Here is a 24,234-nt window from a genome sequence, read left to right on the forward strand (position 1 = left end):
GGAGAACTAAGATCCCACATGCCACAGGGTAACTAAAGGCTGTGTACCTCAACTAAGATTCAACATGGCCAAATAAATAAATCAATATTTAAAAAAAAAAAAAAAAAGAATGCTCATTTCAATTCCCACAGAGACTTATTCCCATCATACTGTAAATCCATAATCTGCCTTCCTTTGACATAAATCATATCCTGTTTCATATTATATTCCAAGAGCTTGCCAGAATTCTAGCACAGAGTTGTTACTCAATACTTATATATTAAATCATAAATATTAACAGCAGTTCTAAATCCCAATGTCTATTTATTTGTATATTTTTGATATTTTTCTACAAGCTATGTTTCTTTCACCACTGTATTGTGTTCTTACAGAACTGTGCTTGGAGTATAGTTTGATAAATATCAGATCAGATCAGATCAGTCGCTCAGTCGTGTCTGACTCTTTGTGACCCCATGAATCGCAGCACGCCAGGCCTCCTAGGTTGAATAAACACCAATGAAAATAATCTTGTGATATTAAAAAATGATGTGTTCTTGTGTAAACCATAGACTTACTGGTTGCGGAGACCCATCTGCCTTTACATCTCTACTTTCTCATGGCCTACAATAGTGCCTGGCACATAGGAAATAGCTCATACTTGTTATTGAATATATAGGTGAAACAGCATCAATACCAACATGTTAGTAATAGCCATAAAACTATTCTCATTGTGGGAATTTCCTGGCAGTCCAGTGGGTAAAACTTGCTGCTTTCACTGCCAGAGCCTATGATCATTGGTAAGAGGGAAAGAGTTATTCTTATTGTAAGAATTTTAAGATAATTTAAGATCAATATCAGCACAATGATCACCCAGGGTACTGTGTGGTAAAACAACTGTGCAGTGATGTGTAGAGTTTCCAAATTGAGAAGATGCCAATTAATCTGGCTTCATGGTCTGACACTTCTGGTTTTCTTATTTCAGTAATGACTTCATTTGGACTAGGAGTCATTAAGTATTGTTTATTACATATAATAAATATTAATATATTTCCTATAAAATATTTGGTTTGTAATTTATTTTTGTTTCTTAGTAAAATAAGAATCACAAATGATTGTCCTTACTCTTTTCTCAGCTAAGTTCAGAAAAGGAAACTTTGAACTACTCTAGATATGCTGAAAGGTTAAGGCTTTTGTTTTGATAGATGGGAACCCCTTTTCCAACCCCACTCTCTTTTTTCTTCCCCTTTTTTATCAAAGAGGCAAAATATCTCACCTTGATGTGGGTGCAATTGGCCATTTGAGCAATGAGTATATGTCATATAATTTTCTGTGAGTATCCACCAGGCAGGTTAGGCTTCCATGTACATCAATCCCAAGATCATATCCTTGAAGTAAAAATGATAATGGGAGGACAAAATTGACCTTGAGAGCAGTAATCTTAAGACTTTCCCTGAATATTACCAGAGGAAAACAGCAACAACAACAACAAAAATGTGTGATTTTTACAACTGAAATGGCAAGCACAAAAGGAAAGAAAAAAATGTTCAAAGTGGCAGGGTCTCTACCTGTTCAAATGCTTAAAATACATCTTAACACACAGTTTCATAAAAAACACTAAACAAGAGAAGAAAGGAGAAAAAAAAAATCCTTTTTTTTTTTTTTTTGTATTCCCTCAAGAAAGCATAAAAAGACAGATGGCCCAAATGAGAGGGTCCCCGCTCAGACAAGACCTTACTAATCTTATTTGCTTTGACAAAGGAGTGTATATAGTGAACTATGTGACAACTTTGTTCTCCCAGGAGAAAGGACAACAGAGAAGAGAGAAAGACACCTAAAAATGGCCACATCTTTGAAAACATGGGTTATAATGCTTCGTTTTGTTAAGTAGTGACAGAACAATAAGAATCTTTCCTTTTATAATTTGTGCTATCCTTGCTCAGTTATAAATCTGAAAACAAAAGTTCAAAGCAGTGCAATTTCTTTTTTTTTTTTTTTTTTTTCCTTCTGTTATATAATGAGTGAACAACAAAGAAACTTGTTTTACTCTATCTCTGGGAAATGAATAAAGGTAAAAATAAGGAGAGAAAGCAGAAATAATCTAAACTAACAGAATCTTAAAATCTCACACAGAACCGTTGTTGGAGTTCAAATTTCCTCCATTACGAGCAACTAAAGACTGTCTTGGATTTCAGTCTTGCTCCAGAGTTTCAGCTCCTATAAGTCAATAATGTTTATGGAGTGAACTTCTGGACTAACTATAATAGCATGATCTTTTAAAACATACCTTCATGATTGGAAGATAAACCACTTTGCCCTTTCAAAGACTCAATAACACTTCCTCATACCATTCTTAGGGAAAATTTTGGATAGAAAACTGAATTTCAGAGAATCATGCACCCAATATCCAACTCATTCTTCTAAATATTCCAGAAAAGAAGCACCAAAAAGATTGTCTATAGCATGAAGTATGATATAGTGGAAAGACTGTTTTGTGTTTTCTTTTCAAATTCTGACTGTGACTCTTGGTTGTGCTGCCTTGCTCAGATTATTTAATCTCATTGCATTGTAAGTTTTTCAGATATAAAGATTATTTTTTTTAAATATATGGTTCAGATGTAGAAAACAAACATAGTTACTGGGGTGGGGGAAGGGGAAGGAGTGGGGTAAACTAGAAGACTGAGATTGACATATGCACATTACTATATATAAAATAAGAGCTTCCAAAGTGGCATGGTGGTAAAGAACCCACCTGCCAATGCAGGAGATACGAGAGATGTGGGTTCGATCCCTGGGCTGGGATGATCCCTCTCCAGTATTTCTTGCTTAGAAAATTCCATGGACAGAGGAGCCTGGCGGTTTACAGTCCATGGTATCACAAAGCGTCAAACACGACTGTGTACACACACACACATGTATAAAATAGATAACTAATACGGACCTACTGTATACGACAGGGACATCTACTCAATACTCTGTAATGGCCTATATGGGAAAAGAATTTGAAAAAGAATGGATATATACATATGTATAACTAATTCACTTTGCTGTAAACTTGGAACTAATACAACAATGTAAATCAACTATACTTCAATAAAAAAAAAATTTAAAAAGAATGCAGATTAAAAACTTGGCAAAAAATAAAATCTGTACTTTAGGGAGGGTGCTCTAAAGTTTAAATAACAGGGTAAGTATTGAACACAACACAATTTAGGGTTTTTCTTTATTACATATTAAAATATCAAATATTTGTGATACTTAAAAAAACTCTGAAATAAACCAGAGACAATGGCACACTTCCTTCCTTACTAATTAACAGACCCAACCAATATAGAGATAGGTCAACTCCAGCCTAGAGACCAAACACAGCCCTCATCTGACTTTGTACATAAGATTATTTGGAAGACAAGAATGCCCATTCATTTCTGAAATTTCTGTTGCTGCTTACATACTTCAGTGGCGTAGTTGTGTAGTTTCAATGGAAGTCATATAGCCCCCATGCTCAGAATCTTTACTATCTTCCCTTTTACAGAAAAAGTTGTGACCCTTAACCTGAAAACAGAGGAAGGAGAGGTTAGCAAAAATTTTAGGCAGTTTCCAAGATTCAGTTCAGTTCAGTTCAGTTGCTCAGTCATGTCCAACTCTTTGCAACCCATGAACCACAGCATGCCAGGCCTCCCTGTCCATCACCACCTCCTGGTGTCTACCCAAACCCAATTCCATTGAGTCAGTGATGAAATCCAACCATCTCATCCTCTGTTGTCCCCTTCTCCTCCTGCCCTCAATCTTTCCCAGAAGCAGGTCTTCTCAAATGAGTCAGGTCTTCGCATCAGGTGGCCAAAGTATTGGAGCTTCAGCTTCAACAAGTCCTTCCAATGAACACCCAGGACTGCTTTCCTTTAGAATGGACTGGTTGGATCTCCTTGCTGTCCAAGGGACTCTCAAGAGTCTTCTCCAACACCACAGTTCAAAAGCATCAATTCTTCAGCACTCAGCTTTCTTTATACTCCAACTCTCACATACATACATGACTACTGGAAAAACCATAGCCTTGACTAGATGGACCTTTGTGGACAAAGTAATGTCTCTGTTTTTTACTATGCTGTCTAGGTTGGTCATAACTTTCCTTCCAAGGATCAAGTGTCTTTTAACTTCATGGCTGCAATCACCATTTGCAGTGATTTTGGAGCCCAGAAAAATAAAGTCAGCCACTGTTTCCCCATCTATTTGCCATGAAGTGATGGGACTGGATGCCATAATCTTAATTTTCTGAATGTCGAGCTTTAAGCCAACTTTTTCACTCTCCACTTCACTTTCAGCAAGAGGCTCTTTAGTTCTTCTTCACTTTCTGCCATAAGAGTGGTATCATCTGCATATCTGAGGTTATTAATATTTCTCCCAGAAATCTTGATTCCAGCTTGTGCTTCTTCCAGCCCAGCATTTCTCATGATGTAGTCTGCATATAAGTTAAATAAGCAGGGTGACAATATACAGCCTTGACGAACTCCTTTTCCTATTTGGAACCAGTCTGTTGTTCCATGTCCAGTTCTAACTTGCTTCCTGACCTGCATACAGGTTTCTCAAGAGGCAGGTCAGGTGGTCTGGTATTCCCATCTCCTTCACAATTTCCCACAGTTTATTGTGATCCACACAGTCAAAGGCTTTGGCATAGTCAATAAAGAAGAAATAGATGTTTTTCTGGAACTCTCTTGCTTTTTCAATGATCCAGCGGATGTTGGAAGTTTGATCTCTGGTTCCTCTGCCTTTTCTAAAACCAGCTTGAACATCTAGAAGTTCACAGTTCACATATTGCTGAAGCCTGGCTTGGAGAATTTTGAGCATTACTTTACTAGCATGTGAGATGAGTGCAATTGTGCGGTAGTTTGAGTATTCTTTGGCATTGCCTTTCTTTGGGATTGGAATGAAAACTGACCTTTTCCAGTCCTGTGGCCACTGCTGATTTTTTCAAATTTGCTGACATGTTGAGTGCAGCACTTTCACAGCATCATTTTTTAGAATTTGAATAGCTCAACTGGAATTCCATCACCTCCACTAGCTTTGTTTATAGTAATTCTTCCTAGGCCCACTTGACTTCACATTCCAGGATGCCTGGCTCTAGGTGAGTGTGAGTGATCACACTATCGTGATTATCTGTATTGTGAAGATCTTTTTTGTACAGTTTTTCTGTGTATTCTTGCCACCTCTTCTTAATTGTAAAAATCTAAAAGAAAGCCCTGATTTATATATATATATATATATATACATGCACACATACACATGCACACACACACACATAGAGAGAGAGATTTTAGTACAAGTATATTCAACTTGCTCTGAGACTAATATTTATTTAACATATTCACCTTCAAAGATTTTTTTCATTCAACAGTACAGATGGAAATGGAATATATGTATTTAGGTTCACTTTGCTGAACTTTTTTCAAAATATGAGTAATACCTTGACCTGTAGATAATATAAAAGCTTCATATACTGAAAAATAATCTTAACTAAAGCCAACCATTTTTATACTTTCTTAATCCCCTTTCGATTTCCATTTATCATCACCTCCTTTTGTCATAACTCCTGTCTCTAAATGGCAACTATCATGTTGATGAAAAAGTGTCACTTCTACTGCTGAAAGCAACCTTAATTATTCACAACTTAGTTCAAAATACTCATTTTAAAAGGAAAAACCTGATTGTCACAGAGATGATGTCAACCAGCTCTCTGTGCTAAGCAGCATCAGAGCTTAGAGGAGAATCCAGTCCCTGGGCTCTGGCTTCTGGGATCACTTAAAGATACCACAATATTTTCCAATCTGGCATACCTCTGTTCTTATCCCAGTATTTATATTCATATATTATCTTTCTTGGGCTTCCCAGGTGGCACTAGTGGTAAAGAACCCACCTGACATTGCAGGAGACGTAAGAGATATGGGCTTAATTTGTGGGTCAGGAAGACCCCTAGAGAGGGGAAATGGCTACAACTCTAGTATTCTTGCCTGGAAAATCCCATGGGCAGAGAAGACTGGCAGGCTATAGTCCATGGGGTCACAAAGAGTTGAATGCCACTGAAGCAACTTAACACGTTGAGTTATTTTTCAACATCTATCTCTAACTCCTCAACCCTAGCTTAAATAAGCTCTTTCAACAGAAGAGAGAGAGAAAAAAAAAAAATCAACTGTATTTCCCCACCAACATTAAAATGTCACTGTTACAATTTAGGGAAGAGCTGTGTGCACAAATTATTTTGTCTTTATTTTCTCCGTCTATATTATACATTTTCCATTTTGTTGTTCAGTGACTCAGTCGTGTCTAACTCTGTGATACCATGTACTGCAGCACACCAGGCTTCCCTGTCCTTCACCATCTCCCGGAGCTTGACTAAACTCATGTCCATTGAGTCGGTGATGCCATTCAACCATCCCTTACTCTGTGGTCTCCTTCTCTTCCTGCTTTCAATCTTTCCCAGCATCAGGATATTGTCTAAGGAGTCAGCTCCTCACATCAGATGTCCTAAGTATTGGAGCTTCAGCTTCAGCATCGGTCCTTCCAATGAACACTCAGGACTGGTTTCCTTTAGGATTGACTGGTTGGATTTTCTTGCAGCCCAAGAGAATCTCAAGAGTTTTCTCAAACACCACAGTTCAAAACCATCAACTCTTCAGCGCTCAACTTTCTTTATAGTCCAAATTTCACATCCATCCATGACTACTGGAAAAACCATAGCTTTGACTGGACAGACTTCTGTTGGCAAAGTAATGTCTCTGTTTTTTAATATGCTGTCTAGGTTGGTCATAACTTTTCTTCCAAGGAACAAGAGTCTTTTGATTTCGTGGCTGCAGTCGCCATCTGCAGTGATTTTGGAGACCAAAAAAATAGTCTGCCACTTTTCATTGTTTCCCCATCTATTTGCCATGAAGTGATAGGACTGGATGCCAGATCTTAGCTTTTTGAATGTTGAGTTTTAAGCCAGATTTTTCACTCTCCTCTCTCACTTTCATCAAGAGGTTGTTTGGTCCCTCTTCACTTTCTGCCATAACGATAGTGAGGTTATTAGTATTTCTCCAGGCAATCTTGATTCCAGCTTGTGCTTCATCCAGCCCAGCATTTCGCATGACATATTCTGCATATAGATTAAACAAGCAGGGTAACAATATACAGGCTTGATGTACTCTTTCCCCATGTTGGAACCAATCTATTGTTCTATGCCCTATTCTATCTGGTGCTTCTTAACCTGCATACAGGTTTCTCAGGAGACAGGTCAGGTGGTCTGGTATTCCCATCTTTTTCAGAATTTTCCACAGTTTTTTGTGATGCACACAGTTAAAGGCTTTGGCATAGTCAAAATAAAGCAGTAGATGTTTTTCTGGAGCTCTCTTGCTTTTTCAGTGATCCAATGGATGTTACAATTTCATCTCTGGTTCCACTGCCTTTTCTAAAACAAGTTTGAACATCTGGAAGTTCTTGATTCATGTACTGTTGAAGCCTAGCTTAGAGAATTTTAAGCATTACTTTACTAGCATGTGAAATGATTGCAATTGTGTGATCGTTTGAACAATATTTGGCATGGCCTTTCTTTAGGATTGGAATGAAAACTGAACTTTTCCAGTCTTGTGGCCACTGCTGAGTTTTCCAAATTTGCTGGTATATTGAGTGCAGCACTTTCATAGCATCATTTTTTAGGATTTGAAATAGCTCAGCTGGATTTCCATCACCTCCTTTAGCTTTGTTCTTGGGGACCGGAGGAAAAGGGGACGACAGAGGATGAGATGGCTGGATGGCATCACCAACTTGATGGACGTGAGTTTGGGTGAACTCTGGGAGTTGGTGATGGACAGGGGGGCCTGGCATGCTGCAATTCATGGGGTCGCAAAGAGTCAGACACGACTGAATTACTGAACTGAACTGAACTGAACTGAACTGAATCCTGTACTTTCAATATCACGAAGCAGCCAGACAGAAACCATTCAGCAAACTGATCATTGATCCTGTTATTGCTCAGAGAAAGTAATTTTCAAATAATATGAAACTCTAATAGAAGAAAGAACCTAAAACAGTCATAGTAGGATCACATGTTCATAAAGACTTAAACCAAAATCTTGTGAATAACTAGACTTGAATTTACAATGTGATTATATGCAATGTGTTTTAAGCTACATTTAATTTGTTCTTACCATGTGCCAAAATGTAATTTTGAGTTCTTTACATATATTACCTCATTTAATTTTTCTTGAGATAGATACCAATACTGTACCCATTTGACAGATAAGAAAAACAATGCACAAAGTGCTTGATCTAGGACTTTGTTAATGGTGAGGATATACTGGAACTTAGTGGAGCCTCAGTTCAGTTCAGTTCAGTTCAGTCACTCAGTCGTGTCCTACTCTTTGAGACCCCATGAATTGCAGCACGCCAGGCCTTCCTGTCCATCACCAACTCCTAGAGTTCACTCAAACTCATGTCCATCGAGTTGGTGATGCCATCCAGCCATCTCATCCTCTGTCGTCCCCTTCTCCTCCTGCCCCCAATCCCTCCCAGCATCAGTCTTTTCCAATGAGTCAACTCTTCACATGAGGTCGCCAAAGTACTGGAGTTTCACTTTTAGCATAATTCCTTCCAAAGAACACCCAGGACTGATCTCCTTTAGATTGGACTGGTTGGATCTCCTTGCAGTCCAAGGGACAAATACAACCTAGTAATATGAATTATTTTGGGGGAGCAAATGATCACTTATGATGACCAATATATTTTATTCATCCATACATGTTCATATTTTCCATCAAAACCTACTCTGTGACAAGCAGTGTATAGCCTAGCAATGCATGAGTGATCAATAGACATGTCTTTGTCCTCATGGATATGGTGGATGGATTCAATGCAAAATAAAGAGAATAAGGAAAAAAAGAAAAGCAGAATGATTCTTAGAACTTTTATCTGAGCAATTGGATAGACATGGGCATTATTTATTGGAAATGGGTCACCAGAGCCTTAGTCAGACTCATTTTCAACGTTTAACTAATTGGCACGACTAGAAGTTTTTGTTGATGCTGTTTTTTTTTTTTTTCTTTTATCATAAGTTGGACACGATTAGTTACTGAAAAAAATATAAATCTGATAGTTCTCTTTTGTCTGTATCTTTTTGTATTCAGTGCTGAGATTCATTAATACATCAGAGGCAGGAAATCACTGATTGCCAAATTCTAACAATTTCATTTTCATTTTCATTTTTTTTCTGAATACTTTTATAAGAAGTCATGTTTTTTTTGTATTTGCTCTCTGAAATCTCTGCCTCCACATTTATGTAGTGACACCTGTTTTATTATGGGACTTAACCATTGTTTACTATATTCTCACTCTTTTACTGTTGTGTAGCCTTAGTTCTAGAAGTAAATATACATCTAATTCTCACTCTCAGTCTTTATGTCAGTGTGTCTATTCATTTTGTTGTCCAGTGCTCTTGCTCTATATATTTTTCAGGAATGGTGCATTGTAATATTTCCCAAGTTCTTGCATGTTGATAAAACCTTGTCTCCACCCTATACTATGGAGAGTTACTTTTACCTTTTATTCAATGCAAATTCCCTGAACATTTTCTTCCATTAAACATCTGAAATACTGTTTTCTATTTCCTTGAGGCAAAAGCATTGTTCTTAAAAAAAAAAAAATTAAAAGAGTGTAACTAATTTTCTTGTAAATTTTTCCTCACTTTGCATAGATGCAAGTTTTTACTTTTCTAAATATATCAATAATTCTTAAAGAATATATATTTCTTAAAAACAGTTTCTACTGGACTATAACCAATTAACAATGTCATGATAGTTTCAGATGGACTACAAAGGGACTCAGCTATACATACACATATATAAACATTCTACCCCAAACTCCCCTCCCATGCAGGCTGCCATAAAGAATATATCTTGATTTGAGTTTTTCTCTGAGTAGTGTAGGCACATAGTGTGTACCCTTTCTTTTGTATGAACAATTTTTCAAAATAGTTTCAAGCAACTTTTAAAAATTGCTTAAAGGTCAAGAAACACCTGGAGTAACAGGCAATTTTGGCCTTGGAGTACAGAATGAAGCAGGGCAAAGGCTAACAGAGTTCTGCCAAGAGAATGCACTGGTCATGGCAAACACCCTCGTTCAGCAACATAAGAGAAGACTACACATGGACATCACCAGATGATCAATACTCAAATCAGACTGATTATATACTTTGCAGCCAAAGATGAAGAAGCTCTATACAGTCAGCCAAAATAAGACCGGGAGCTGACTGTGGCTCAGATCATGAATTCCTTATTGCCAAATTCAGAATTAAATTGAAGAAAGTGGGCAAAACCACTAGACCATTCAGATATGACTTAAACCAAATCCCTTACAATTATACAGTGGAAATGAGAAATAAATTTAAGGGACTAGATCTGATAGACAGAGTGTCTGGTGAACTACAGATGGAGGTTCGTGACATTGTACAGGAGACGGGGATCAAGACCATCTCCAAGAAAAAGAAATGAAAAAAGCAAAATGGCTGTCTGGGGAGGACTTACAAATAGCTGTGAAAAGAAGAGAAGTGAAAAGCAAAGGAGAAAAGGAAAGATATACCCATTTGAATGCAGACTTCCAAAGAGTAGCACGGAAGAAACCCTTCCTCAGTGATCAATGCAAAGAAATAGAGGAAAACAATAGAATGGGAAAGACTAGAGATCTGTTCAAGAAAATTAAAGATACCAAGGGAATATTTTTACAAAGATGGATTCAATAAAGAACAGAAATATTATGGACTTAACAGAAGCAAAAGATATTAAGAACAAATGGCAAGAATACACAGAACAACTATACAAAAAAGATCTCCATGGGCCAGATAATCACGATGGTGTGATCACCAACCTAAAGCCAGATATCCTGGAATGCAAAGTCAAGTGGGCTTTAGGAAGCATCACTACAAACAAAGCTAGTGGAGGTGATGGAATTCCAGTTGAATTATTTCAAATGCTGAAAGATGATGCTGAGAAAGTGCTGCATGCAATATGCCAGCAAATTAGGAAAACTCACAGTGGCCACAGGACTGGAAAAGATCAGTTTTCATTCCAATCCCAAAGAAAGGCAGTGTCAAAGAATGCTCAAACTGCTGCACAATTGCACTCATCTCACACGCTAGTAAAGTAATGCTCAAAATTCTCCTAGCCAGGCTTCAGCAATACATGAACCATGAGCTTCCAGATGTTCAAGCTGATTTTAGAAAAGGCAGAGGAACCAGAGATCAAATTGCCAACATCCGCTGAATCATGGAAAAAGCAAGAGAGTTCCAGAAAAGCATCTATTTCTGCTTTATTGACTATGCCAAAGCCTTTGACTGTGTGGACCACAAACTGTGGAAAATTCTGAAAGAGATGGGAATATCAGACCACCTGACCTGCCTCTTGGGATATCTGTATGCAGGTCAGGAAGCAACAGTTAGAACTAGACATGGAACAAAAGACTGGTTCCAAATAGGAAAAGGAGTACATCAAGGTTGTATATTGTCACTCTGCTTATTTAACGTATATGCAAAGTACATCATGAGAAATCCTGGGCTGGATGAAGCATAAGCTGGAATCAAGATTGCCAGGAGAAATAACAATAACCTCAGATATGATAAATGACACCACCCTTATGGCAGAAGGTGAGGAAGAACTAAAGAGACTCTTGATGAAAGGGAAACAGGAGGGTGAAAAAGTTGGCTTAAAGCTCAACATTCAGAAAACTAAGATCATGGCATCCAATCCCATCACTTCATAGCAAATAGATGGGGAAACAGTGGAAACAGTGGCTGACTTTATTTTTCTGGGCTCCAAAATCACTGCAAATGGTGATAGCAGCCATGAAATTAAAAGACGCTTACTCCTGGGAAGGAAAGTTATGACCAACCTAGACAGCATACATGGTCATGTATTGATGTGAGAGTTGGACTATAAGGAAGGCTGAGCACTGAAGAATTGATGCTTTTCAACTGTGATGTTGGAGAAGACTCTTGAGAGTCACTGGACTGCAAGGAGATCCAACCAGTCCATCCTAAAGGAGATCAGTCCTGGGTGTTCATTGGAAGGACTGATGTTGAAGCTGAAACTCCAATAATTTGGCCACCTGATGAGAAGAGCTGGCTCATTTCACCTGATGCTGGGAAAGATTGAGGGCAGGAGGAGAAGGGGACGACAGAGGACAAAATGGTTGGATGGCATCACCGACTCAATGGACATGTGTTTGGGTAGACACCAGGAGGTGGTGATGGACAGGGAGGCCTGGCATGCTGCGATTCATGGGGTCACAAAGAGCCGGACATGACTGAGCAATTGAACTGAACTGATTGTAGAAGACTCTTGAGAATCCCTTGGACTGCAAGTAAATCCAGCCAATCCATCCTAATGGAAATCAGTCCTGAGTGTTCATTGGAATGACTGATGTTGAAACTGAAGCTCCAATACTTTGGCCACCTGATGTGAAGAACTGACTCATTGGAAAAGATCCTGATACTGGGAAAGATTGAAGGCAGGAGGAGAAATGGCCAACAGAGAATGAGATGGTTGAATGGCATCACATACTCAATGGATATGAGTTTGAGTATACTCTGGGAGTTAGTGATGGATGGAGCCCTGGCGTGCTGCCTCCATGGGGTCGCAAAGAATTGGACACGACTGAGCAACTGAACTGAACTGAACTTTATCTATTTTTCTTTTTTCTTTTTTTGCTTTTAAAAGTTTATTCTTTGTCATGTTCTACCCTTTTCTACATATTATTATGGTGATTTTTCCCTATTGCACAATTTTTCTTTTCATTTTTTAGTATTTACTTCATTTTGAATATTTCTGAGTTGTTTGATTTTCATATCTTGTACAAATTTTTAAATGATATTTTTGTTGCTTTTAAATAGTAGATTGTTATAAAACTAGACCCCTATCTTATAGTGTTCACAAATAAATTAAAACTAAATAGACTATAATACCTGAAACCATGAAACTTCTAGGAGAAAACAGGAAAAATGCTTCTTGATATGAGTCTTAGTAATAACTTTGGATATGACCTAAAGCATAACAACAAATCAGAAATACACAAGTGAGACTACATCAACCTAAAATCTCTGAACAACAAAGGAAACAATCTACAAAGTGAAAAGACAACTAATGAAGTGGAACAAAAATATTCACAAATCATATATCTGAAGAGGGGTTAATATTCCACACGTCATCTGAATAAAGGTGTTAATGAGGAGAGATAGAAACCTGAGGATGCACTCCTTCACTCACTTGCTTTTCAAAGATTTTTAACAGTTCTAATTTTTGTAGCATCTCTGCCAAACACTGAAGTATGAGTGCTTAAAATATGAATGAAAAGTGTTACTGTCCCAAAGAGGTTCAGAATAACTAATATATTTTCATTATTTTAATCATCAATTACATAAATGTTCTACCAATATTAACTGATTGACAATCATCTTCCAAAACAAGCAGAAAAAAAATGCATGTACTTGATAAAAGAAATTCAAGAAACAACTTCCTTTATAAGAAATCTCAATATCATCAGGAAGAAAAGTCACTTTTTAAAACATTTTCTATTTTACCTTGTGGTATTTGAGTCATTTTCAAACTCTATTGGGTGTTTATTTTAGAGTTGTTATGGAGTTTAAATACAGAAATTTGTTCTCATCTAGACTTAGTGATTTTTATTCTTTTTTTTTTTTTCAATTATTTTCTCCCCCTCTAAGATGTAAGTTGTCTTAACAATCCTTCTGAGTCGTACAGGAGAGAAACAGTATGAGCAGAGAGAAGGTTGGTTGTTCTCTTCCTAAGGAACAGGGATTTTGTAAGTGAGAGCATACGACACAGAATCTCCCTGAAGGCAGAAGAGTAAGAGCTTTCCAACTTAGCTTTCCAACTCTGCATGTGAAATGATTCACTAATTAGTAGTCCTAAATGTTAAGGGAAGAGAAATGAAGAAATAAAAGCCACTTATACGGCGTTTTGTGTATGATGAAAGTGCTGTATGAAACTTTGCTTCTTCATGGAAAATACCATTCTGTAAAAATGTGGTCCTATAAACTGTTATTTAAGCGGGTTCCTACAGCTGCAGACTGATTAAAACCCAGCAGGTAAAGCTATAATAAACAAATGCCACCTGCTGCTGGAACAGGTGTCTGTGTCCTCATTTAGAAATGAAACTAAACGAGAGGATGCAGAGGGGTTAGAAGACAACATTGCCTGAGTTACTCGGAGCCTGGCATTCTGTAATTCATTGCTGTTTGTCCTTGAACTTAATGCTTGGGGGCTTTGATTTGTCAGGCTACTTGATAATGCCTTGAGGATTAAACTTCAATACAATTAAGAAGACCTATATCTTCTCCCGATAGAATTCCCACACTCAGTGCTGGCATTTTTTACCTCTTTGTTTTATTGTTGACCTGTCTTCACCCTGCACTACTTAGAAATCAATTATAGGACACAAATTATTGAGAACAGTTCTTTTCACCTCCTAAGAACAAATGAAAAGATACTTCATGCAGGATAAATTAAAGAACAGAATATATTGGATAGCATGCTATGAAATTTAATGAGTACCTTTTAAATATCATGTCTTATATGATATTAGGCTCTTCTCTCACTTTTTTTCTGTATTTCATTTCTCATCACAATTCTAACATTCACCATTTACTAGAAACAGAAAAAGGTTACTTCTATTGTTTTAAAAACTTTTGGCTTCTTCTTTTCTCCTTAAATAACATAAATTCATGAAAGTTATTTTAAAATGATTTTGAGAAAGTGTAACTGGAAGACTCAAGAACTCTTGGGGGGAATAATTTGCCCAACATGTTTGCAATGGTTGCTACTTTAGGATGAGTCTAAGCTACTTTATGATGCTAAAGCTGAAACTCCAGTACTTTGGTCACCTCATGCGAAGAGTTGACTCATTGGAAAAGACTCTGATGCTGGGAGGGATCCCAGTGGGGGCAGGAGGAGAAGGGGACGACAGAGGATGAGATGGCTGGATGGCATCACCAACTCGATGAACATGAGTTTGAGTGAACTCCAGGAATTGGTGATGGACAGGGAGGCCTGGCGGGCTGCAATTCATGGGGTCGCAAAGAGTTGGACATGACTGAGCGACTGAACTGAACTGAACTGAAGCTACTTTATAGATATTGTTATGAGATCAAATAAATAAGCAAATGTGATAATGTTTTGACTATTTCAAAGTGCTTTATGAATATAAAAGAAATTTGAAATTGAAGTTTTATTGGAAGCTCATTGGAAATAGACACATTTTGATATAAATTGTAAGACATTTGCCAAGAGCTTACAAATAAGGTAGGATAAATGTTTTGTGAAATTTAAAACCTTCTGGCAGGAAGTAGAGGTTGAGCAACTTGTGTGCCCAAATTTTCTCAGAGAAGACAGTATGAAGTGTTTACCTTTGACCATAATCAACAATCATAAGCAATAACAAGGCTTATACCTATAGCTTTATGGGAGGATGTTTTAGTTACAATAATGCTAGGATTGTTATTATAATGACATTCACCCTACACTTTCAGAGGATTAACAAAATGAAATTTTATTTCTGCTCATATTAAGTTCAGGTAGGTAGGAAGGGGGTTTCCTTCCTTGTAGTCATTTAGGGATCCAAGGTCTTTCTAGTGCATGGTCCTTCTAGACTCTTAGAATTTTTCTTTCCATTCAGCTGAGTGCTGGAAAGGCACATCTTCTTATCCACTTGGATTCAGTACTGATATATGTTGGGCCTTTTCAGATCATAAGGCCTGCATAGATGCAAAAGTGATGCCCAAAATGTAGCCCCTGGCTAAGACACCACAGTGAAGAAACAACTCTACAATATGAAAGAGGAGTATGACTCTTTGCTAGTTAGCTATTAATCTCCTCCACAAGGAAGCATAAACTAGTAAGATGGAATTTTAGGTTGTTTCAGGGCTGATGAAGATGTAAAGGATAATTCAGGAGAGACAGGTCCTCAGGGTTCTTAATAGAACGGAATGTGCAAAATGTCCTCCAAGTGGGTGTGTGAGTGAATCTCCAAGAAAGTCAATAAAAAAGTCAGCATTTAAATTGTTCAGTAACCAAAATAAACAGTTCAGTGTTAGTCTGACTATTCCATCCATGCTCTCCAAACTCTTCTCTTTTCTACTTCCCTCACCATCAACCCCAGGCCCTACACTGTTGAAGTAAAAAAAAAAGAAAGAAAGAAAAGTTGATAGCAAAATGTAAATAGAAAAAAAGTGGAGAGAGAAAAGGAGGTTAGCATCACCCCTCTCTCACTATAGTCCTTACAGAGTTCTCAATAGAGAAACTGAGAGTAGATGGTAATAAAGTTTAAGATTGTATTTTACTATTAATATATACTAGACTAGATATTAATTGCTACCCAGAGAACTTTTGATTACCTGAAAGTAATATAAATATATATGTATATACAATAAAATAACACTAATGTTTAATTTCAACCAGTTACTTGGGAAAACCCTGCTCCAGAGAAGGAATTTAAAGGAAGAATGAAAAAAAAAAAAAAATAGTGGATTTATGATTATATCCCCCAAACTGTGCTTTAAGCAGAGAATGGTATAAATAAGAAGTATTGGAGAGAAAATCTTTCATGAGTATACAAAGTTAGAGGTTGTGTTTGATCAGTTTTCTTGTAAGATGTGTACTGATTTCCATACCCATGTTGATATTGTTCAGTCGCTAACTAGTGTCCCTGTCTTTGTGACCCCATGGACGGTAGCATGCCAGGATTCTCTGTCCTTCACTACCTTCCAAAGTTTGCTCAGTTTGTTGTAATCCACACAGTCAAAGGCTTTAGTGCAATGAAGCAAAAATAGATGGTTTTCTGGAATTCTCTTTATTTTTCTATGATCCAATGGCAATTTGATCTCTGGTTCCTCTGCCTTTTCAAATCCAACTTGAATAACTGGCATTTCTTAGTTCACATACTGTTGAAGCCTAGTTTGAAGGATTTGGAGCATTACCTTGCTAGCATGTGAAATGAGCACAATTGTATATATTAGTTTGAACATTCTTTGGCATTGCCCATTGCGATTGGAATGAAAACTGACCTATTCAAGCTCTGTGGTCACTGATGAATTTTCCAAATCTGCCCACAAATTGAGTACAGCACTTTAACAGCAACATCTTTAGGATTTGAAATAGCTCAGCTGGAATTTTATCATCTCCACTAATATCTAGCAGAATTATATATAATTATATTTTAATATCCATTTTTTTCTTAGTGCAAAATAAATATTACTTAATCTTTGGTGATTTATGACTTTGAAAGTTTCAGAATCATTTAGAATAATGTAATTAGAGAAGAAATAGGATATATTAGAAAAATTGGCTCCTTTCTTAAGTCTTTCTTAACACATTTCTTTCTCTTTTCCAGTAGAAGTTATTATATTTTCTTGTCTTTGACTCTGTAACTTGTGTGTATCTATCCTTCCTGTTAAACCTGAGCATTTAGAAGGTAGTGATCTTTGAATTTCCTTTATCATCAACAGTTCCTGATATATAGAAGGTCTGGTAAACAGAGAAAGTCACTGATTTGAAAAAGAGGCTGAAAGTTGAGGTTGTATAATAAATCCCTAAACTTATCTTTTTTATTTTAATGAAGCACTTTTCTCTCTTAAAAGTAGAACACACAAAAAAAATCAGTTAATTGAGGCTTTGGATCTTAAGTTCCTATTAATCAAAGTTTTAATGAATATAGACATAGAAGATAGATGAAGACTTTGACAGAATGCCTCTCTTGGTAACATAATGAAGGTTAATATGTGAAAAGTCCCTATAGTAGAGAACCTGTGGGAGACAGAACTCACAAGCTCCCCTGCATAATCAGAATTCTGTTTCTTTGTCTTTCACAAGATAATTTCAGTGATACAGAGTTGAACAACCCTAAGGAAAGGATTATCCAAGAAGGAATGATATTTCCAATGGAGCATGCAGGCTTAGAAAAAAGTTAGCACACTTCAAGCTTGGTAGTGGTTAGGCCACATACTCAGAATTTCCTGGGTATACTTAAATTCTTCCAGTTTGTAAAATACGTGTTGTCATTTACCTTCAAAGTCAAGTTATAAAGAGTTTTATACACAAATTGAAAAAGCAGGCCCTGTTAATGAATTATTTTGTTATTAAACAACACAAGTGTCTTCTTATTACATTTTAAATTAAATTTACTTAAGATTCCTGATACTTTGCAAAGAAATCAGCATGAAAGAAGCTCCAAACTTAACATCTATTGCTATTATCAACCTAATTGATTATCTTAGGGAAGCAGGTTGTACAGAAAAGACAAAATATGATTTGAAAGAAGTATATTATCAAGATGTTAAATTAACTATGAAATAGTTGTAGAGCTTCTAAATGCTCAGAGTCCTTCTGTTAAATATAAAAAGACAGTGAATGCAATATGCTCTATATTTTTCATATTTTTCTTTGTCTTTCAATTCAGTTCAGTCGCTCAGTCGTGTCCAACTCCTTGCGACCCCATAAATTGCAGCATGTCAGGTCTCCCTGTCCATCACCAACTCCTGGAGTTCACTCAGACTCATGTCCATTGAGTCAGTGATGCCATCCAGCCATCTCATCCTCTGTCGTCCCCTTTTCCTCCTGCCCCCAATCCCTCCCAGCATCAGTCTTTTCCAATGAGTCAACTCTTCTCACGAGGTGGCCAAAGTTCTTTGTCTTTGGAGGTCATCAAAATTATTTCTAGTCCTAATTTTCTTCCTATTTGGTAGCACATCAGAGTAGCTGCCTTGTTGAATTTCTCTGATGCTAGACATTTATGACATGCTGGACTTTAAGTGCTTGAGGCTGTTTCTAGCACATTCCCTAATTATGTTTAAATAGGAGCCTGCTCTTATAGTAAATCTGAATTTTTAGAGCAGAACAGTTAAAAATGCATTGATGCAAATCCAAGAAGAATAAAGTTAAACTTGAAGCCAGTTTAACCAAGTATAATTGTACAGCAGAGAAGCAATTAATTTTTCCATATTTTTCAGGGAGCATATTTCAGGGCTTCCATATTTTTGGCCTCCCTTAAATATATTTTCCTTTAACATAAATGCAATTCATCACTGGCCAGTACATTTCAAACAGACGACCTCAGCAATTTAAGTACAGACTTATTGGGCTTTGTTGTTCTTGTTCAGTGATGTAAGACACATAATTTGACATTTGCCATCATTCTGTCTACAACCAATACCACAAACCAAAAATGTGATTTTCTATACTAATTTTTTTTCTGAACCCAAATTTATGTTGCAAAATTATTGACGGTGCACTTCTATCATAGAAATAACATCAAAGAGAGAAATGAGACAGAGCCTTTAGTCTAAATCTTTTACCCAACTTATAGCATGCATTTAAGATGATCACTTAAACGTCTTTGAATCTTAGTATTCAGCTCAGTTCAGTTCAGTTCAGTTCAGTCGCTCAGTCGTGTCTGACTCTTTGCAACACCATGAATCGCAGCATGCCAGGCCTGCCTGTCCGTCACCAACTCCCGGAGTTCACTCAAATTCAAGTCCATCGAGTCGGTGATACCAACCAGCTATCTCATCCTCTGTCATCCCCTTCTCCTCCTGCCCCTAATCCCTCCCAGCATCAGGGTCTTTCCAATGAGTCAAATCTTTGCATGAGGTGGCCAAAGTATTGGAGTTTCCCCTTTAGCATCAGTCCTTCCAGTGAACACCTATCTCCTTTAGGATGAACTGGTTGGATCTCCATGCAGTCCAAGAGATTCTCAAGAGTCTTCTCCAACACCACAGTTCAAAAGCATCAATTCTTCAGTGCTCAGTTTTCTTCAAAGTCCAGCTCTTACATCTATACATGACCACTTGAAAAACCATAGCCTTGACTAGACGCACCTTTGTTGGCAAAGCAATGTCTCTGCTTTTGAATATGCTATCTAGGTTGGTCATAACTTTCCTTCCAAGGAGTAAGCATCTTTTAATTTCATGGCATAAAATAAGAATTTAGGTTGAATTATTTTTCCCTCAAATTGGCCAGGTGTTCTATGATAATGTTTATTTCATTACCACAGCTTTCTATGTATTTTCTTTCATTGAAGTATAACTTTATACAATAAGAGTGCCCAAATCTTCAGTGTACAATTTAAGGAATTTTTAAATATGCAAGGACCATTCAGATTGAAGCATAGATTTCCAGTCCCAGGGGGCTCCCTGGTTTCACTACTGAGTCCATATTCTTTAATAGTCTTTTAACTCCTGATACCATAGCTTAGTTTTGCCTGCTTTTGAACTTTATGTAAATGGAATCATTCAGTATGCACTTTTTTTGTCTTTGGCTTCTTTTGTTCAACAATATGTCTTTGTAAGTCATGTATACCCTGATCAGTAGTGATGACTTGTTCTTTTCCATTGTAGTCTTGTATCCCTTAGTATGGGATATTCATGTGCCCCACCAAGGCCACCTATATACTAGCCATCTCTTTCCTGTCCTGCTCAACCCAAATCAATATATTGACATGGTGGATCAGTGTAGTTTGCTCTGGCGGTTTCTAGGAGGTCCAGATATCTTCAGACTCTATTGTAAAAGAGGACAGGTGAGTTAATAGCTCTGAAGTAAAACTGTAAATAAATATTATAGTCTGTCCCAGAGGAGTGCAAACTATTTCTGATCCCCTATTGTAACTGAAGTTCAAAACATATTTAACAAATCAATGGACACCTATCATGTTCCTAAAACATAATTAATCTGCTAGCTACCACAGCAGTTGCGGTTGGGAGCACTACTTGATTGAGCCTGTAATCATCTACTATCATTCTCTGGGACCCAACTGGTATCTGCAAAGGTCAGACAAGCAAATTAAATGGAGATATAATAGGGACCACCACTATATGCTTTAGTTATTTAATGGTGACACTAATCTCTGCTACCCCCACTGTCTAGGATGCAGTATGGTTTTAGATGTACTGTTGTGGTTGGGGAGAAGGGACAAGTTCTAAAACTTCTCCCTGACCTTCTTCAGTAAGATAATTCTTACATATAATTCAGAGACTCAGTGTGGGAATTATCCAAGTATAACACTTCCAGTTATGCACTCAGGGACTGGGAAACTGGCTAGTGGGTGACTCTATGGATCCCTTAGGTACACTATGTACCAGACTTAAGACTAGAGCCTCATGCATTACTTGGCACCTTCAGCTTTCCCTTTAATAAAAGCCTAAAGAGAGACTTTGAATCTCTAGACAAAAGACTTTGTGCCCACTCACCTTCAAATATATGGATATTTCCTTTTCTGTAGGACACGATTACCAGAATACATGGTCATAATTCCCTTTGTAGAAGGTCCTATGGTAGGGTTCTTCCTGTTACAGACTTGGCTGCTCTTCAATGATGGGATTCTGGACTACAAAATTTACTCAGTTCCAGAAACCTAGATTGTGACTTTTTTTTAGGTGGTGAAGTTGTATTCCTGTTTCCTGATCTTGCATTCTTGTCTTTCTTTATTTATTCTCTCTCTCTCTCTCTCTGTCAAACACCACCTTTATTAATAGTCTATTTTGTCACTAGCAATAGAATGACAGCTCTTCGATCCCCTGGGTCAAGCCCCCTTAGCTGTCCTTCTTATCTTGCTGATTGTTAATTTTGACCTCCTGACTTCTTGAGGTTAAGAGTCCATTTATTTCAAAGATATTAGAAACCCAGATGTGTAACCACCTGCCCTGCAATCAGCTATAGCCATGGGGTCATAGGTGGTTGACAGAGTCTTTAGCTAATACTAAACCAAAAACATGCCACACAAAATTGTAGGCTCTAGTTCCCAAGAATGGTGCATGCTTAATTAATAGGAGACAGTTACCACGGCAGCAATAGTCACTAACTATACTGAGCAGCAAGAGAATGCAGGGCTACATTAATACACTGCAGCAGGGAGGAATATCTGTGTAACACAGGTGAACCCCTTGGTGTCTCCACACTCCCTTATCATGTTGTAACTTTGAACAAACCCATGTGACAAACCTGGCCTAAGATGGTACTAAGAATTGAAAGTTTGTGCCACTCCCTGCAACTTCACATGTTGAAGCCTTAATCCTCAAGGTGATAGTATTAGGAGATGAGGTCTTTGCGAGATAATCAAGTCATGAGGGTGGCACCCTCATGAATGGGATTAGTGCCTTTATAAGACAACACAGGAGAGGGATGATCTTTCTTTTTCTCTTCATGTGAGCACATAGCAAGAAGGCTAACATCTGTAAACCAGGAAGAGAATTCTCACCAGAACTTGACCATGTTTGTACCCTTCCAATGTCCAGAACTGTGAAAAAATAAATGTTTGATTTCAAGCCACTCATCTGTACCTTGTTGTAGTAGTCCAAACAAAGATGAAAAGTTATGATTATCTAACATTAAGAACAGTCAGAAAAGAAGTGTTACAAAACCAAGTTAACTACCAAGACTGTGGAGGTGATAGCTGAAGGGAAAGCATTTTGAATGGCTATGGTAGGGTTGTAGGGGGAGTTTATAAGCACCTGTTGTGCTCATGATATCAACTACAGCAGCAGATCTGTACTTGGTCCCACTAACCTCTTTTAAGTTTCCTCTTAATAGAAGCTCATGGAAACTTTGGAGGAGCCGGCCATGAAAATTCCCCCCTTGGATCTTTTCAACAGCAGGAAGGGGATGGGTTGTTATGAAATTTATTTTAGCTGCTGCACTCTGAAATCCACTGCCAATTTTTCATCAACACCACAATGTCCCATTGTGCTTAGTTGCTCAGTCATCTCCAACTCTTTGCAACCCCACCAGACTCCTCGGCCCATGAGGATTCTACAGGCAAGAATACTGGAATGGGTTGCCATGCCCTCCTCCAGGGGATCTTCCCAACCTGGGGATTGAGCCCAGGTCTCTGGCACTGCAGGCAGATTCTTTACCATCTGATCAACCAGGGAAGCCAATAATGTCCCATTAGCTTCTTCCAACCATCAACTCAGCACAGCTCTCTTTCTGAGAGCCAACAGATTTTTCTGACTAACAGCTTAGGCTCAAGAGCACTGACAGCCTCACCAAACTTTTTTTTTTTTTTTTAACCTCACTTCCTTCCTTTTTCCCTTTCTTAAGAGCAGAACTGCATCAAGTTCAGAAGGTTTTCCCCCCACCCCAAAATGGAGCACTCCTCATTTATCCTCACAGGCTTTTCCTTTCATAAACCTCTTGTATATTTTACCTCATTTTAGAGGCAGCTTCCTGGAAGACACAGACTAATGTATATGTGTTTTCAAACACATCCTTACTCATTATACATAATTTTCTGCAAAACTTCATAGCCATCATTGCATGTCAGTTAATCAGCTTTAATTTTTTGGATGTGTTTTCTGAGTTTTAGATGTACAATTTTTGGTTATTCAATGGCCAAGTCATGTCTGACTGTTTACACCGCCATGGACTACAGCACGCCAAACTTCCCTGTCCAGCGCCATCTCTCAGAGTTTGTCCAAGTTAATGTCCATTAAATCAATGGTTGATTAAATGGTTAGGTGCCATCCAACCACCTCATCCTCTGTTTCCCTCTTCTTCTTCTGCTTTCAATCTTTCCCAGCATCAAGGTCTTTTCTAATGAGTCAGTTCTTCTCATCAGGTGGCCAAAGTACTGGAGTTTCAGCTTCAGCATTGGTCCTTCCAATGAGTATTCAGGGTTGAATTCCTTTAGGATTGACTGGTTTGATCTCCTTGCTGTCTAAGGGACTCTCAAGAGTCTTTTCCAACACCAGAGTTCAAAGGCATCACTCTTCAGCACTCAGACTTCTTTATGGTCCAACAGTCACATCCATATACAACTACTGGAAAACTCATAGACTTAACTATACAGACATTTTTCATCAAAGTGATGTCTTTGTTTTTAATACACCACCTAGGTTTTTCATAGCTTTCTTCCCAAGAAGCAATTGTCTTCGAACTTCATGGCTGCAGTCACTGTCCACAGTGAATTTGCAGCCCAAGAAAACAAAATCTGTCACTGCTTCCAATTTTTTACCCTCCTATTTGCCATGAAGTGATGGGACTAGATGCCATGATCTTATTTTTTTTTTTTTAATATTGAGTTTTAAGCTGGCTTTTTCACTCTCTTTCAGCCTCATCAAGAGGCTCTTTAGTTCCTCTTGACTGTCTGCCATTACAGTAGTATCATGTGTATATCTGAGGCTGTTGACATTTCTCTGGGCAATCTTGACTCCAGTTTGTAACTCATGCAGCCTGATAA

Source organism: Bos grunniens, chromosome 6, assembly GCF_055505025.1.
Source record: "Bos grunniens cultivar Pamir isolate PY7600 chromosome 6, Bosgru_T2T1.0, whole genome shotgun sequence".
In the NCBI taxonomy this organism is placed as follows: Eukaryota; Metazoa; Chordata; class Mammalia; order Artiodactyla; family Bovidae; genus Bos; species Bos grunniens.